Source organism: Scardinius erythrophthalmus (genome assembly GCF_964197995.2).
Source record: "Scardinius erythrophthalmus genome assembly, chromosome: 14".
NCBI classification, from domain to species: Eukaryota; Metazoa; Chordata; class Actinopteri; order Cypriniformes; family Leuciscidae; genus Scardinius; species Scardinius erythrophthalmus.
Window position 1 is genome coordinate 3,192,915 of NC_138234.1, and position 17,493 is coordinate 3,210,407.

At 41.5% G+C, this 17,493-nt stretch overlaps 1 long non-coding RNA gene across 1 annotated transcript in view; it reads right to left on the minus strand.

Annotated features, from left to right (window-relative positions):
- Positions 1-201: 201 nt before the first annotated feature.
- Positions 202-17,493, minus strand: part of LOC308701504 — a 112,927-nt gene continuing 95,635 nt past the window's right edge. Inside the window, exons 2-4 of the long non-coding RNA XR_014031456.1 lie at positions 3,796-3,843; positions 2,660-2,897; positions 202-1,239 (exon numbers count right to left, since the gene is read on the minus strand). This is a non-coding gene — a long non-coding RNA (uncharacterized lncRNA). The remainder of the gene's footprint in view (positions 1,240-2,659; positions 2,898-3,795; positions 3,844-17,493) is intronic.

Sequence of the window (17,493 nt, forward strand, 5' to 3'; positions counted from 1 at the left end):
CAATAAGTCGAATCGGCCGAAAAAAAGCCGACGAAGACCAATTTCAGCCGACGGTGCAGAACACACTGAGGAAACATAGTTGGTCGACGCACAAAAACTGCCCGACAGCCGACCGCCGGCTTGGTGTGTTCCAGGCTTTAGATATCCTTAAAATTAAGAAATTATTTATTCTTAATGCAAGAAAGAGCAGACAATAAAAATGGACAATAAAAGTTTAATACTTGGTGCAGAAAATACAAAAAGTGGAAACAAATAAGACAGATATCTCTCTTTATTGACTAACAAGATAATAAAGCATCTCAATCAGCCTCTTCTTCAGCTTCCTGAGCAAGAACAGTTAGTAAAAAAATTTTAAAAAAACACTTGTACTTTTAAACATATATATTATATTAAGCAAAATGATATATGCGATATTGCTCTTTGGGTAATTTTTTTCTTTATTTTCTGGTTAAGACAAACTAATAGGAAAGAGAGGTGGCATCGCACTTGAAAGTAAACTGAAGATAAGCTACTTAATGTGAGTTTTTGTGTGACTGTGTAGATTAGATGAACGAGTGAAGCTCTTCCCACATGCAGTGCAGTGATACGGTTTCTCTCCAGTGTGGATCCTCTCGTGTTTTTTCAGATGTTCTGACCGATTAAATCTCTTGTCACAGTGTGAACACTTGTAAGGTTTCTCTCCAGTGTGGATCCTCTTGTGTGTTTTCAGATGTTCTGACCGATTAAATCTCTTGTCGCAGTGTGAACACTTGTAAGGTTTCTCTCCAGTGTGAATTCTCTGGTGCCGTTTCAAATCTTCAGCTGTGATAAAAGTCTTCTCACACTCAAAGCACATATGATTTCTTACACCAGTGTGTGTTTTCTGATGTCCTTTTAAATCCTGCAGACGTGAAAAACTCTTTCCACACAAAGAACATGAATGTGGTTTCTCCTGTGAATGAACTGTCATGTGTTTCTTCAGGACTGAAGCCCTCAAAAATGTTTTGCCACATTGATCACATTCATGCAGTTTCTCTCCAGTGTGAATGAGCATGTGTTCCTGAAGGTGTCCTTTATGTGTAAAACTCTTCCCACACTGATCACATGAGAACGGTTTCTTTCCAGTGTGGATCCTCATGTGAATCTCGAGACTATGTTTGCGTGTGAAACTCTTTCCACACTGAGTGCAAGTGAAAGATTTCTGAGATCTTCTCTGATGTTTCTCCACTTCATTCACTTCTTCATTCTCATCCATCGGGCCTGAAATTAAAGTTAAAAAGTGCTCAGTGAATCAATAAAAGAACAATTATGTAGTGAAAAAAAAAAACTAGATCACAAGTGGACGTTCTAAACACTGGTGTAAACAGGGTCTAAAACAGTTTGAGCTTGTCCACTTTTGACCACTTCCAGAGGTAGTCGAAAACACATTCAGCCGGATTGCTTTGGTAGTGTAGACGCTCATGTGGTCGAGTGTGTTCAAACAGACACAAATGCGTAAACATTATGGGAAGCGCTGTAGCCAGACGGCATTTAAACTTTGTTGGCTGAAGACCCAAGTTTGGTTTGAAGAAGGAAAACTCTGTATTTGACGTGGACTTGCAGCTTTAAGAGCAGAAACAAAACTCTTTGTATATTTTTCTGTCCGTCTCTGGTCATGCTCACATGCAAATTGCATGAGCTTATTTCCCCCATTATACTGAAAAACACGTACATTTACCAGCTCAAAGACCGTCCCCTCAAAGAAACAGAACAAAAGTGGAAAAAAGAGATGGATTTGAAACACCAGGTGTAAACGGGAATGGGCCCTTGTATACTTGTGATCAACTGACCAAAACGCATCTTAACACCAGCTGTAGACAAAGCCTCACAATCTTCTTTAATCCTTTTGAACATGTGATTGAAACCAAATGTGAGACATTTAAACGGACCAATCAGCAGATTACAGCTTTCCCACATCGTACTGAAGGTGTGACATTTAGCAAACCTCAGATGTACACACACATCTTGGCCGACAGACCTTTATCACTATCAGCACTTCTTTACGGGTCACTAATGGCCCTTGTGGTAAGAAAGAGGGGGTTGGAGCAGGAAAGCAAACGTCTTTGTTCATTTGCTACCCTAAAGATCGCAAAAACAATGAAATATAGTTTTTCCATCACCATGTCCCTTTAGGGGCTCTGAGTAAATCACATTTTTGTATTGAGAACTATTAAATATTTGATAAACTATGCAAATACCTAAAATATTAACATTATAAAAATACGCAATAATGCTATAATTTTAACACTCCCTGTTTTTACACAAACTAAACCACGTGTAGCAAAGTCTATTTATTTGATCATTGTTTTTAAATGTTGGTGTTTTAGCAAGATAATAACAATATTTTGGAATGCGTAAAAACTGTATTAACCATATCCATAATTTTGGTAACATGGTTGCAGTAATTGTGAACCAGATGTAAAATAAACAGAAAGAAATGATCAGATAATACTTATATTGACTTACAGATAACAAACATTCTTGTTAAAAAAATAAATAATTGTACCCGGTTCATATTATTTGCTGCTTTAATTATAATTCAACTATTTGTCCTACTAGAACAGATCTAAATCTGATAAACTGCTTTATAACCTTAATGTTCTTCAGCCTCACTAATGAAGAATCAGGAATAAACACCAACCTCTGTTCTTCAGTGTGTTTCATTCTGCAGTGTTCTGGATCTCTCATGATCTCACTGTCCTTCAATAAACTCTGTCTTTGCAGATTTCAGCTCTTCCTGATGGTTTGATGCTCGTCTTCACTTGTAGCTGATGGGAATATTCCAGCATTTATTGGTGAATTGCAGTGGGAGGAGCTTCACTGAAGGAGGAGGGCTTCACTGAAGGAGGAGGGGCTTCACTGAAGGAGGAGGAGCTTCACTGAAGGAGGAGGAGCAGATCCAACAAAATCAAGAAGAAATCACTTACTGAGTTAAAAAACAATAGTCCACACCAGGGGCGTCACTAGGCCCTTTTTAGGGGGGCTTCAGCCCAAATACCCGTGTCCGTGTGGACTAGGCCTTAGATCAATAATGAATGTGTACATATTGTGAATGAATTTAATAAACTTAGTTACCTAGCTTTCCTGGTAGCTTTGTCTGAGAAAATGATTCGTAAATCAACCTATCAGTTGACCCTATGTTTACTTTCTTCACTGACAGACAAAAATGAAAAGCCTATATCAGTCAAAGCTCAGCTTTAGGAGGGGTAAAGACAGAGCAAGAGAAAAATAAAGAGAAAAAGAGTGTGATGCTGATGAGGTGAGAAAAAAAACAGCTGCCCGCACATGGTTTTAAAGCTATTGTTATCCAATTTTTTTGGCCTTCAAAACATCTTAAAATGCACATATGTAGATCAGAGAAATCAAAATTTTCTCGGGGGAGCATACCCCCGAACCGCCCTAAATACCTTACATTTGGGACCTCAGTGATTATAAAACCCTGCCATATGCATGTTACTGGATGAATGAATGAAACTAGTTAATAATGAGCATTAGACCATAAACTAACTTTTTTTTTCTAAATCATACCCTCATTGGGGGCTGAGCCCCGCTAAAATGAAAATCCTACAATCGCCCCTGGTCCACACACTAAGTATTTATGGTCACATTGTAAAAAAATTAAGAATAAAAAAAGATTAAAACATAAAAATATATTTACAGATTTGCAAGAAACAAATGCCGCACCAACTGAGTTAACTCAACTTGTTTGTTTACTGTGTTGCATATGAAACATGGTTCATCACAGATTATTGAAATAAAAGGCATTATAAAACTTACCTATATCTTGTAGATGTCACAATAGCTGATCGTGTCGATTGCTCAAATCTGTTGGCAATAAAATGAGCTTAATGTGTCAATTTACAGATCTGAAGACATCAGCATAATGAATGAGGAGAAAACAGGATCTACTGACATGAAATAAAGAGGCTTTTCAGCTGCTCTGATAATAGTGATGAGCCATAAACTATCAATACTCATTCAACAAGCCATTCAGGATCAGCAGATCATCTCACTTTATTATAAGTATTTGCTGCTAGAAACGGATTGTTTGAGTCAGAATATCTGCTGAAAGACTATTAAAATGCTTTAAAATGACTATTATTTCTCAAATGACACAGAAAACATAGTAATATGTTTAATAATAATAAGTGAACACTTTTTATAATCGTTTTAATATTCATGATTTTAGTGAGGAGCTGTCAGTTTTTAATAACGTTGCCCCTGGGCAAGGTAAAGTCCAGGTTGACAGAAACAAGGTCCTGACACTCTTCAGAGGTATAAAGGAAAGGAAAAGTCCTGGCCCCGATGGCATTGGAGGCCGTATATTAAAGAACTGTGCTGAACAGCTGGTAGACATTTTTTGTTTTATTTTCAAAATGTCCATACATCTCCACACCGTTCCTCGCATTCGGAAAGACTCAATTATTGTCCCGGTGCCTAAAAATAAGTGGCGCTTACGTCCCTTACTATGAAGACTTTAGAGAAGATTGTGAAGGACGAACTTTTGAACTCTGTCCAGGATTTACTAGATCCGTTTCAGTTTGCCTACAGACCAAACCGGGGAGTGGAAGACACAGTATGTACTCTTTTTAACTTGATCTATTCACATCTTGAGGATGCAAAGAGCTTTGTGCGGCTGCGTTTTATTGACTTTTCTTCAGCTTTTAATTGCATCCAACCACATATTTTAGCAGGGATTTTAAAGAGTACTTTTAATACGATCCTTGTCTCATCTGCTAATTGGTTGATGAACTTTTTAACTAACAGGTCTCAACGCGTGAGAGTGAATAGTATTTTATCCGATGTCCTCCTTTCCTCCACTGGTTCCCCCCACAGGGTATATGCAGGAATCTTGAAGATAATTTTAATACCTTTTCAAGACCTTCTCAATATTTTTTAAAACCTCACCGCCACTTCAAGCGTGGCCACGAATTAATAATACCTCAGCAGGTTATACTAATTTGTTCCCTCGTTTTACTATATTGTGGCCACGTTGTAAATTTGTAAAACGTCCTGAGGTATTATTAATTCGTGGCCACGAAACAATTCACCTGAATATTCACCAATTCACAAAAAACAAGTAATAAAAACTCGGTGAGTGTTTTAGCGCAATTTTCTCACCTCATGGGATCACAACACTAAGAGATAGTAAATCTTTTCCTGGATTTTTTTTGTGCGTTCCCGAGATTAGACCTTCCTTAACATAATGCCGAAAACCGAAAGTCTCTAGGTGGTCTGGTTGAGGAGTAGATAGAAGTGCAAGATTGGTGCGCACAGAACAGAAATCATGAGTTAACAATCGCAATTTGTCCGGTGGAAAATTGCGCTAAAAAGCGAGCAGATCACACCGGCGTGATTGCTGACCCCAGGGGGTTAATTTCATGTAAGATGAATTGACTATTTTCACTGAGGGAATCCATCTATCTTAGTTCAATTTTTCTGCCTAGGGATTTGTCTTGAATGTGTGATGCACAATTAATACAAGGACAAACAGTAAAAAAAAAAAAAAAAAAAGAATTTAGCAACAGAGTAGCAAAGCATAAACTTGTTGAGTAGAATGTGAAATATCTGATATTCAGATTCTCAAATATATGCTAATAAATGTATTTTGTGTTTCAATAAGTTTATTGTGATCTTAGTTGATTGCTTGTGATCAGGGTCTTGTGTGGTGCTATGCTGTCAAAGCCTGTCAGATCTACAACACTTAAATTCATCCATTCCTCTCAAAGTGGCTGGTGAACAGATAAATAGAGTAACACATTGTCTACACCTGCCGCTAACGGCGAGACTAAAAACAAAAAAAACTTTTATAATATGATTCTGTCTGTAACCCTGTAAAATAAAAAATAATTACAAAAAGGAATTAATTAAAGAGTTGTTAAAATAATAAAATAACCAGAAATTAGTAAAGAGTGTAAGGAATTGTGTGCTACATAAAAAGTGGCGAGCCAGCCAGGAGGTGTAATTAATAGCTTTATTCATACTTTACATCCAAAAAAATAAATAAAATAAAATCGACGAAAGAGACATTCAAATCAGTTTATTAGTGTGGCAAGTAAATTGACATTGAGGACATGGAAATAGTACAGAGGGAAAGTGTCAAAATTGTAAATGCTCATCTAGTCAGTGGACCAATTAACACTCTTGAGGATGAAGAGGTCCTTGATCTTCTAAAACGTCATGGTTCCATCTCAAGAGTCCTTCCCATTAACGATCCTGAGTCCAAGTATCATGACCACACCATTGTAGATCAGACCACAACTTTGGATCAGCTATTAAATTAATAAGTCCCTTGCTACCCCTTAGCTACACAGATAAAGACGACCCAAGCTTAACTTACCAGATAAGAGCCCTGAGCAGTGTCTACTCTTGTGAGGAGAGTTTTGGTGCCACAACCTCTTATTTATCCACCCTGAAAACCTTTGCTAAGCAAAGTGGAAAATCCTTTAATGCTCTGCTACGAGAAGAACTCTCACAGATCTCAAGCTCCTTAATTCCAGATGATCTTGATGAGCTCAATTCCATTAAAGAGCAGAATGCATCCAAGAGGAATGTCCAGAGTCCTTGTTCCATTCTCAATGAGCCAACAATCAAGATTACTTACCAAGAACTGAAAAACGGTTGTCAGGCACCATGAGTCACGTTCAGCTCAATCCTGCTGAGGTGCAGAAAGTTATTGTAGAGCATATAGTTAAGAGCGAAGTCGCTGCAGCAATTCCATCTACTGCTGTAGTTAGGCTCCACCCTTTCTCAGGGAGAATTCCCCAGCCCAATAATGAATCAGATTACGACACTTGGCGTTGTAATGTTGAATTACTCTTTGATGACCCTTCTGTGTCTGACTTACAAAGAGTAAGGAGAATTATGGAGAGTCTCTTACCTCCTGCCACTGATATCGTCAAGTCTTTAGGGCCTCGTGCTTCTCCCAGAGCTTACCTTAATGTGCTTGATGCAGCTTATGGTGCAATCGATGATGGTGACGAGTTGTTCTCAATATTCATGAACACATTTCAGAATGATGGAGAGAAAGCATCTAGCTTTCTCCAAAGACTTTAAGTTGCTTTGAGCAAGGCAGTCAGGGGAGGTGGAATTAAATCGTGTGAGGCCAACCATCATCTTCTGCGACAGTTTTGCAGAGGCTGCTGGGATGACATCCTTATTTCTGAGCTTCATCTCGAAACTCGTAGAGAGGACCCTTTCGAGTTCCAAGACTTACTGCGTTCCCTTAGAACTAGAGAAGACAAGAGTGCACAGAAATGGTTGCGCATGAGAAGCCACACCAGTGCTTTTAAGCAGAAACCACAAGCATCACCTAGATCTGCTCATGCTTATAGCCAAGATACTATCATTTCAAGCAAATACCCTCATGAGTCAAAATTGTTGTCTGAGACTGCTGAGTTGAATAAGCAAATTGCTGAGTTAAAGGAACAGTTAACTGCGTTGACTCTTCTAAAGCCCAGAAAGACTGTCAAAACCAAGCATAAGACATCGCCCTCTTCCACCACTCCTGAGTTTGTTGCTAAACAACCGTCCAAGTCAAACGGTGATCCTGTCACAAAATCCAGACCACACCCGGGTTACTGCTTCAGATGCGGTGAAGATGACCATATCTGTAACCTGTGAAAATTCTCTGAACCCCAGGCTAGTTGAAAAGAGAAGAAACAAACAGCGGTTGAAGCAACAGGAGTGGGATAGAGAGAACAGTCATGTTGGTGCCGTTTCTTTAAACGCCTAACAGCTCCAGTTGCGAGACCAACTGGAACAAGGGAACCTAAAGGTTGTCCCCCCAGAATGAACTCAGGCCCACACAACAATTCTCCTTCACACCAGAAATTCCGTATTCAGCATCTGGTCGGATCCAAGTGTACAGCGCAAGTCAGAATCTCAGGGACTGAATGTCATTGCTTACTTGACACAGGGTCGCAAGTGACCACAGTTCCTTGGTCCTTTTACCAAGCTTGCTTGATTAATCATACCATCAAACCCCTCAATCTTCTGCTTGAGGTCAGTGGAGCAAATGGTCAGCCAGTTCCATACAAAGGCTATGTCAAAATTACAATAACTTTTCCAGAAGACATGGTTGGATCTGAGGTTGAAATTTCCACACTGGCACTAGTCGTTCCTGACTTCAACCCAGAAAAACAATCTCAAGTCTTAATCGGGATGAATACGCTTGATTCTTTGTATGCTGAATGTTCTAACTTGAATATCCTTGAACACCATTCTCCACGATACGGGTACAGTGCTGTGCTTAAAACGCTGGAATTACGTCATAAACAGAATGCCAATGGATGTCTTGGACTGGTGAGACTACAAAGCAAGGAGCCCGTAGTGATTCCAGCACAGCAGACAGTTGCTCTCTGTGGAAAAGCAAATATGAGTTGCTTACCCACTAAAGAATGTGTTCTTTTGGAGCCCCCATCAAACTCCTCCCTCTTTAGAGGTGTTCTTTTCCCAAGAGGTGTAGTTCAAGTGTCATCGTTTCCAACACAAAAGTTGACTGTCCAGCTACGGAACAGAAGTCGCATCGGGATGTAGTACTGCAGCCAAATGCTGTTGTTTCTGAAGTGCATGCCATCGAGAGTATCATCCCTCAAGAACGCGAGGTGGGATCTGTAACTGCTGGTCAGAGCTGTTCCGAAGCAGTGATTACTTTTGACTTTGGGGACTCCCCGTTGCCTAAAGAGTGGAGGGATAGGATCAGTAAGAAGCTCAGTGATATGTCTGATGTGTTTGCTCAACATGACCTTGACTTTGGTCGAACATCCCAAGTCAAGCATCACATCAAGCTTTTTGACGAAACCCCTTTTAAACAAAGAGCCTGTCCTATCCACCCCCATGATCTGGCTGCTGTCAGACGGCACTTGCAAGAGTTAAAAGAGTGAGGAGTCATCCGGGAATCTGAGTCTCCTTTTGCATCTCCAAACTAAATGAGCTGACAATGAAAACCTGTTCAGCACTAATTAATCTTAGTGTTAAGTTAAGTGCTCTTCCTCTAGTGGATTTAGCTATTCTTGGCACTGTGTGGTAGCCACAATCAACTCAAGACAATGAACAGAGTGAACCTACTGAGGTGATGGCATGATCGGTGAAGGTCTTGGCGGATTCCGTTGGGCAGAGAGACCAGGCGACACTAAAGGACTAGGAGACCAAGGTGGAGCCGGGACAAGTGAGGATCGAGGCGGAACTGGAGTGTCCGGTGGAAAATTGCGCTAAAAAGGAATAAAAAGCTGTACGAGAATAGTCGGCCTTCACTGAAGAGCTATCTTCACAGGTAAGAAAAAACTTTTAATAATCAGTTTAATAAGTGTCCACGAAATAATTCACCTGAATATTCACCAATTCACAAAAAATAGGTCTTTAGCATTCACTAATTAATAGTATCAAACTGTTTTTGGCCATGTTGTAATTCGTTAAATCAAATTGAGGGAGGGAATTAGTTCAACGTGTCCACGATTTATTAAAACGAGGGAACAAATAAGTCGTCGAGACAACTAATTATTTAGATCAGTGAACAGGGCGCAAGAACAAACCGAGAGAGAGAGAGCCCCGGCCGTGCGCGCGCACTCTCACCGCCTTCAAACAACACGAGCGCTGTATTGCTCTCTCTCCCTCGCACATATCAACACAATAGAAGGTCGGAAGACCAATTGTGTTTTATAGATTAGTAGTTTGTTCATATAAAGTGTTTGCTTAGCAAATACATGTTAAGGAAATGCATAATACAAATTGTATGGGTTAATGTAACGGTAAACGGACTCTGCGGGTAAAACTGTTGTGATGAAACTGCGCATGCGTGGGGTAAAACTGCTGGGGTAAAACTGTGGCTCTGTGGACAGCTATTATTGCATTCTGTTCATGCGTTCACCAACCTTCTCTTAAAACATTTCGGTGCGTTGTAATACGCACTGGGAACGCCAGAGCGTACATTGTGCTTTTGAACTTCCGCCCGCCCGCTCTGGTGCTCTCAGAGGCAATTTACGCACCCACAATAGCCTAGTTTTTTATGTACCTGTTCGTTTTTTTTAATAAAAATGACTAAATTCACACACTTTTACGATGTTTTTGGGACTCAAACTGTTGGACAGCTAATTCAGAAAAAATACTTTCAAAATTTAAGACTTTATAAAGCCGTGATAAGACTTTTTAATACTTTTTATGGGTCTTAATTTTCCCAAAATTGATTTATCACCTTTTAATACTTTTCAAGACCCCGCGGATACCCTGCCCCAGGGCTGCGTCCTCTCCACGATCTTATTTATTTTATATACAAACGCATGCCAAAGCCAGCACACTAGGCGTCATATCATTAGCCGCGTTTCCACTGTCGGGCCAGGGCCAGGCCGGGCCGTGCTAGTGCGTGCCAGGGCCAGTCGCGTTTCCACTGTCACTTCTGGGGCTTGATCGGGGCTTACTAGGGGTCAACGGCCAGGATTTCTGGCCCGTCGAATACCTTGGGCCAAAGCGGGCCAGCTCGGGCTAGAGGAGTGGTTACCAACAGAGGCGGAGTTTACCGTCGGGAGACGCCAGCGCCAGATGATTCTGTCAGCATTAAAGACTTTTAAAATAATTTAACTTGCGTTCATGTTTGAATGCCTTCTGTTTGTGATGCAAAAGACTATGCGCACTAACCGTTACCATAGTAATACGCATAGTAAAAAAAAACACAGTGAACGCTTGAAGAAATCAGACCAATATTAAAGGCTATCACAGTCATGGTTTTATTTTATCTGTCAGTAGCCTACATATCGTCTGTGTATAATGGACTATCATAAAATAAAGCAACTTTTTTTTCGGGAGCTTCCTCTGTTTCTGACTGAAAATATCTGTATGGGAGTCGAGAGAGTGCTAAAGCTCCTCAGGTCGTATGGCATATATTTCTAGAAATGATCATTCTTTCTAAATGTGATGTAAATATGTCCTGTATCTACCAGATAAAGAAACAGAAACTTACTTTGACTGAAGAAGTAAGTGTGTCCTCTTTCTTTTGTGAAATAGACCTAACGTTAACGGTAATTTATTTGAGTGACTAATGTGCAATTTTGACATAAACTAATTCATTATGATCAATGTATCACTTTTTATTGTAAACCTGTGGTAAAACATCAATGCTTGGGTTTTAAATATTCAAGTAAACAAAAAAGAAATGCCAGCAAGCAGCCGCATTTATCATGTTTGTTTTCAATGCTGTTTCCAGTGATATTTGATTAGTTTTCTCATAAAACTTCTATTTGTTGGTGAAATGATGGGTTAGTGTGACGTTGTTCCAGAGAGGGCCCGTTTAAAGCCCTGGCTCGCACTGGCCCGACAGTGGAAACGCGGCTATTAAGTTTGCTGACAACTCAGTAATAGTGTCGCTGCTGACACACAAGGACCCTGAGCATGGCGCTATTTTAAACGATTTTATAGAGTCGTGTAAGTCGTCTTTTATTAATATTAACGTGGCAAAAACTAAAGAAATGTTGATCGATTTTAGAAAGAATCCCCCGCCCACCCTATTTTCTACCCTTATTAATGATCAAGCTATAGAAGTGGTGAAGCAATATAAATACCTTGGTATAATAATCGATGACAAACTCACCTTCGAGCCACAAGTTGACGCTGTCTGTAAGAAATCACATCAATGCATGTTTTTGTATCGTAAACTTCGCAATTTTAATGTCGATAAGACTTTTATGAGGATGTTTTATTGCTGTTTTATTGAATCCATTCTTTCTTTTGCCCTTGTGAGTTGGTTTGGGTCCCTTACGCTTAAAAACAAGAATAGGCTGCGATGTATAGTGAAAGTGTGTGGCAAAATTTCCCACAATTCTCTGACTGACTTAAATTCTGTATATGAGACAAGGACCCTCGGCACAATCAGTCCTGCCTGACCCAAGTCTCCCCCTGAACAGCTGCTTCATTTTGTTGCCGTCGGGCCGCAGATTCAGTCTGCCTAAATGCAGGACAAACAGATATAAAAATTCCTTTGTCCCTGTTGCTTTAGGTTGTTTAAATGAGTAAATGTAAGTTGTGGACTTCTGTGTAGTATGTATTTATTTAGTTTTTTACTGATTGTATGGTTGTTGTTTTGTATAATCTGTGTGTTACTTATGTCACATGCTGCTGCACAACGAATTACCGTATTTTTCGGACTATAAGTCGCTCCGGAGTTTAAGTCGCATCAGTCAAAAAATGCGTCATGAAGAGGAAAAAAACATATATAAGTCGCACTGGACTATAAGTCGCATTTATTTAGAAATTTATTTCACAAAATCCAAGACCAGGAACAGACATTTTTACCAGGAAAGGCAAGTTATTCAACTAACGTTACACAGCAGCACACAGAACAACATGCTGAGTAGGTGTTCGGTGTGTTAACGCAACACATTAACAGTTATTCAGCTACACAATAGCAAAAAAGAACATATACCTGGGAGGCTTGAATAGGCTAAATTAACATAAGCCAGCGAGTCCAACAAGAAATTTACCAGTAAACAAGTTCACCAAGCTCCCGCGATCTCATTCCAAAACATCTTCTTCCTCCCTTGGTGTCGCTTCTGAACAACTCCGCCAACTAGAGCGCCCTCTCGCGGCTGTAGACGGTAATGTTTTCTCTTGGTTCATCTCAGTCTGAATTAATTTTGATATATAAGTTGCACCTGATTATAAGTTGCAGGACCAGCCAAACTATGAAAAAAAGTGTGACTTATAGTCCGGAAAATACGGTACCCCTCTGGGATAATAAAGACTCCTTGAACCTTGAATAACATAAAGACAGACACTATGACACCCATCTTTATCAACCATTGTAATTTGTCTACATGAATCTAAATAAAGTTTGATTTCCTAATAACAACAAAGTAGTTCGCTAACATCTTACTGTTTTGTATGTGAAGAGAAACCAAATCATGAAGACTGTATTTTAGTTAGCAGACACACGAATCGCGCAATGTTTTACTCTTCAGTTAATTCTTAGCAGTGTTCTTGTGAGTAATTCTCAGTGTTCTTGTGAGTAATTCTCAGAGGCTTGATAAATACGGCCCAGACCTTTATCACTATCAGCACTTCTACCTTTACCCAGGGCTCGACATTAACGCGTGTCCGGGACAAGTGGATCTTTTGAAGAGACAAGTAAAAGAGAATTTGACTTGCTCGACCTGACAAGTAGCCTGATTAAAACGTCAATGACGGCAAAAGCAAAACTAACTAACCAAGGAATCACTAAACGAGAGAATTCTGATTTTATTACATTTATAGTAAGTTGTGATTGATAGTGATCGGATAATAAATGTATTACTGAAGGTAACAATGTTGTGCTGTTGAGGTTCGCAGCCTCTCGAGGAGAAATCTGAACAAATGAGTGCAGCTCGCACAAAGAAACTCAGTGAACAACCAAAATGTGGAGTTTTTATATTTTTAACATATGATACTGTTAAGCAACCTTACGCGCCGAGTGCTGCTTCCCGAATACCTTCACGATTGAAAATATGACATTGATTTCATACGACAGTTCAGTTAAAATTAAGTCACTAAGAGGAACCATTCCCCTTGGCAACAACTTCTCCCTTCTTATAACACCAGTTACAGCCATGTTCCCCATTAAATTGTTTTATATTTTGGACAGTGCAGTGAGCAACACACAGACAAGATTAAACACATGAACATTCAAGCTTTGTGCATTACTGTTAGACATTACTGCTCTAGCTAAATGATGAATCTAACATCTTTTCTTCCAATTGTTTTCTAATTGATACTAATTGTCTTTGATAAAAATGTCACCCGATTTAACAAGTGAGTTCATATCCCCGGGTTCAGACCCACATGAGGCACAGCTGAGATTTCATTTCCGAAGTAATGATGACATTCAGGGCAGATTTACATAATCTCAAAAGAGTTGCAATTAGATTTTAAGAAACATATATAGGCTACTGCCTTGACTTTTGGCTTGCTTATATGTAAACAATGAGGTACGAGAGGCTGTGCTGTATCGTGAATAAGTAACGGCTGAAGGGAGTGCCTGCAACCCCTTCAGCCGTTACTTATTCACGATACAGCACTTGCCTCGAGTACCTTATTGCTTTTATAAAACGGTTACCACACAATATTAAAGTTAAAAAAAATATTAGTGCAACTTTCACGAAGTTAAATCAATAAAAGCATTCCTTCTGCTATAAAAAAATAGTCCCTGACCGTGAACAACAACGTTCCAATGTGTAATGTGCGTAAAAACTCAAATAAAAACAACAAACCGTTCTCAAACTTTGTCTCATTCTTTTTCATAGGGTGCAGTGATAAATAGAACCGTAGGGTGAAGCGGTCATTGCCGTGTTTTATCATGAATAAAGCACAGCTATTGACCAATCAGAATCATGAATTGGACCCATCCGTTTTATAATCAACAATATTATTGATCTTCCTTACTTACAGTGGACGATGACGCAATTTTTCTTCTAGAAACAATCTTTGTTGTATTATTTTCATGTTAACACTGTAAAGCTGCTTTGATCTAATCTGTATTGTAAAAAAAACGCTATATAAATAAAGGTGATTTGACTTGACTACTAAGCCAATAAAATGGCGTCTACTATCCAGTGAGACAACCTTTACTTGGAGAGAGCCTTTCCCTTCAGCTTCCCACCATAACAGACAAAGAGCTGGTCTGAGGTCCTGAAACACTGCATTCTGTCTACATAAGCATGGAGGGCGCATACTGGACAGAGCAGTGCCAAGGCTGGGTCTGCCTCCTCCGAGGGCATCGCTTGAATGTTCACCACCTAATCCCTGAAAGGAGTGGTAGGAACCTTGGGCATGTCTCCAGGCCGAGGTCTCAAGATAATGTGAGAGTTAGCCAGCCCGAAATCCAGGCATGCCTTACCAACCGAAAATGCCTGCAGGTCCCCTGCCCTCTTGATGGAGGCCAAAGTGACCAGAAGCGCTGTCTTCATAGACAGGAACTTAAGCTCCACTTATTGCAATGGCTTAAAGGGAGCTCTCTGCAGAGCTGATAAGACCACTGCGAGGTCTGAAGAGGGTATAAGAGGAGAGCGAGGATTTAATCTTCTCGCCCCCCTCAGGAACCTGATGACTGGGTCATCCTGTCCACCTGTTTTCGACTCCACAAGGTCGGGGTGCACAGAGATTGCAGCCACGTAAACCTTCAGGGTGGAAGGAGACAGCCTTCGTTCTAACCATTCTTGGAGGAAGGAGAGCACGGACCCGACCGTGCATTTTCTGGGGTCTTCTCTGTGAGAACACCAGGAGACGAGGAGGTTCCACTTCAACGCAGTTTACGCAGTCAACGCATAGGAGTGTCTCCTGGATAGGGCTCTAGCGGAATTGGTGGTAGCCACCACCTGAGGTACTCAAACCTGCTGCATCCCGTCCAGGACCCACGCATGCAGGTACCACAGATCGGGACGTTGGTGCCAGAGGGTGTCCAGTCTCTGAGAAAGGAGGTCCTTCCTCAGAGGGATAGACAGATAGATAGATGCCTTTATTCATCCCCACAGGGGAAATTCCTATGTCCAGCAGCATATAGTGTGTGTTGGCTAAATAACAAGCATTCTCACTACAATACACTCATAAAAACACAGATGATAACAATTAGTCACCGAACAAACTACTATCATTAGTAGTAAATAATTAAAACACTTCAAACAGATCCATTATGCAGTCTTATGGTGGCCGGAACAAATGACCTCCTAAACCTCTCAGTCCTACAACTCATGGAGAGGAATCGGTCTCTGTGGCTGCTTTGCTGGGCAACCATAGTGTCATGCATTGGGTGGCTCCTATTTGTGAGGATGGATTCATCATGCTCCTCATTCTTTTCTCCACCAAAACTCCTACGGAGTCCACACTCCATCCCAACATTGACACACACTTCCTGACCAGTTTGTCAAGTCGGTTCCCCTCCCTGGCTGTCATACAACTGCCCCAGCACACCACTGCAAAAAACACAGCAATGGCCACAACCGACTGATAGAAAAGGTGCAGCATCTCATTACAGACTTGGAAGGATTTTAGCTTCCTGAGAAAAAAAAAAAGAGTCTGCTCTGACCTTTCCTATATGCTGCATTTACATGTACTGACCAGTCCAGTTTTTGGTTAAGGTGGACTCCCAGATATTTGTACGTCTGGACCACCTCAATGTCCTCTCCCTCAATTACCACAGGTAAATGATGTGACCTACGCCTCCCAAAGTCCACTATCATCTCCTTGGTTTTTGATGTATTAAGAATGAGACCATTGCACCTGCTCCAGGTCGCAAACTCTGAGATGACCCTCCTGTACTCCTCCTCGTCTCTTCCCCTCACACAAGCCGCCACCACTGTATCAGAATATTTTTGTATGTGGCATGATGATGTTCTGTACGAAAAGTCTGATGTGTATAGGGAGAAGAGGAAAGGGGATAGTACTGTTCCCTGAGGGGCCCCAATACTTATCAGTGTGTCTGAGACCGTATTCCCCAGTCTGACGTACTGTGGCTGCTCTGTCAGATAACTGATGATCCACTCGATGAGAGCAGGCTCCATGCCCAGGTTCTCGAGTTTTCCTCTCAAGATCTGAGGCTGGATGGTATTGAATGCACTCGAGAAATCAAAGAAAATCAACCGCACATATCCCCCTGTCCCATCAAGGAAGGAGAGGGCTCGATGAAGCAAGTAGAGGACAGCATCCTCCACTCCCATGTTTGCTCGATAGGCAAACTGCAGGGGGTCAAGTGCCTGCTGTAGTTGTGGGCCCAGGAGCCGGAGAAGGAGCCTCTCGAGGGTCTTCATGATCACAGACGTCAAGGCCACTGGTCTGTAATCCTTGACCCCGGATGGTCTCCCACCCTTAGGCACTGGCACAATGCAGGATGTCTTCCACTGCTTCGGCACCTGACTCTTCTGGAGACTCCAGTTAAAAAGTGAGTGCAGAGGAACTGCCAACTCCACAGCACAGTCCTTCAGAAGCCTCGGTGGTATTCCATCCGATCCAGCTGACTTGCCAGGGCGCAATCTTCTAAGCTCCGTCCTCACCTCCTCCATGCTAAAAAAAACCACTGTTGGGTACTTCAGCTAAGCATGAGGCAGCAGCAGAGATGGAACAGCCACTGAGTGAAGCAGGGCCGGAGGCAGCAGCAGAGGAGGAACAGCCGCTGAGTGGAGCAGGGCAGGAGGCAGCAGCAGAGGAGGAACAGCCGCTAGGTGGAGCAGGGCAGGAGGCAGCAGCAGAGGAGGAACAGCCGCTAGGTGGAGCAAGGCAGGAGACAGCAGCAAAAGTGGAACAGCTGTTGGATAGAGCAGGGCAGGGGACAGCAGCAGAGGTGGAACAGCCTCTGGGTGGAGCAGGGCAGGAGACAGCCACAAAAGTGGAGGAGCTGTTTGATGGTGTGGCGCAGGAGGCAGCAGTAGAAATGGAACTGGCACTGGGTGGAGCAGGGGAGGAGGCAACAGCAGAGATGAAACAGCCAGTGAGTGGCGCAGGGCAGGAGTCAGCAGCAGAGGT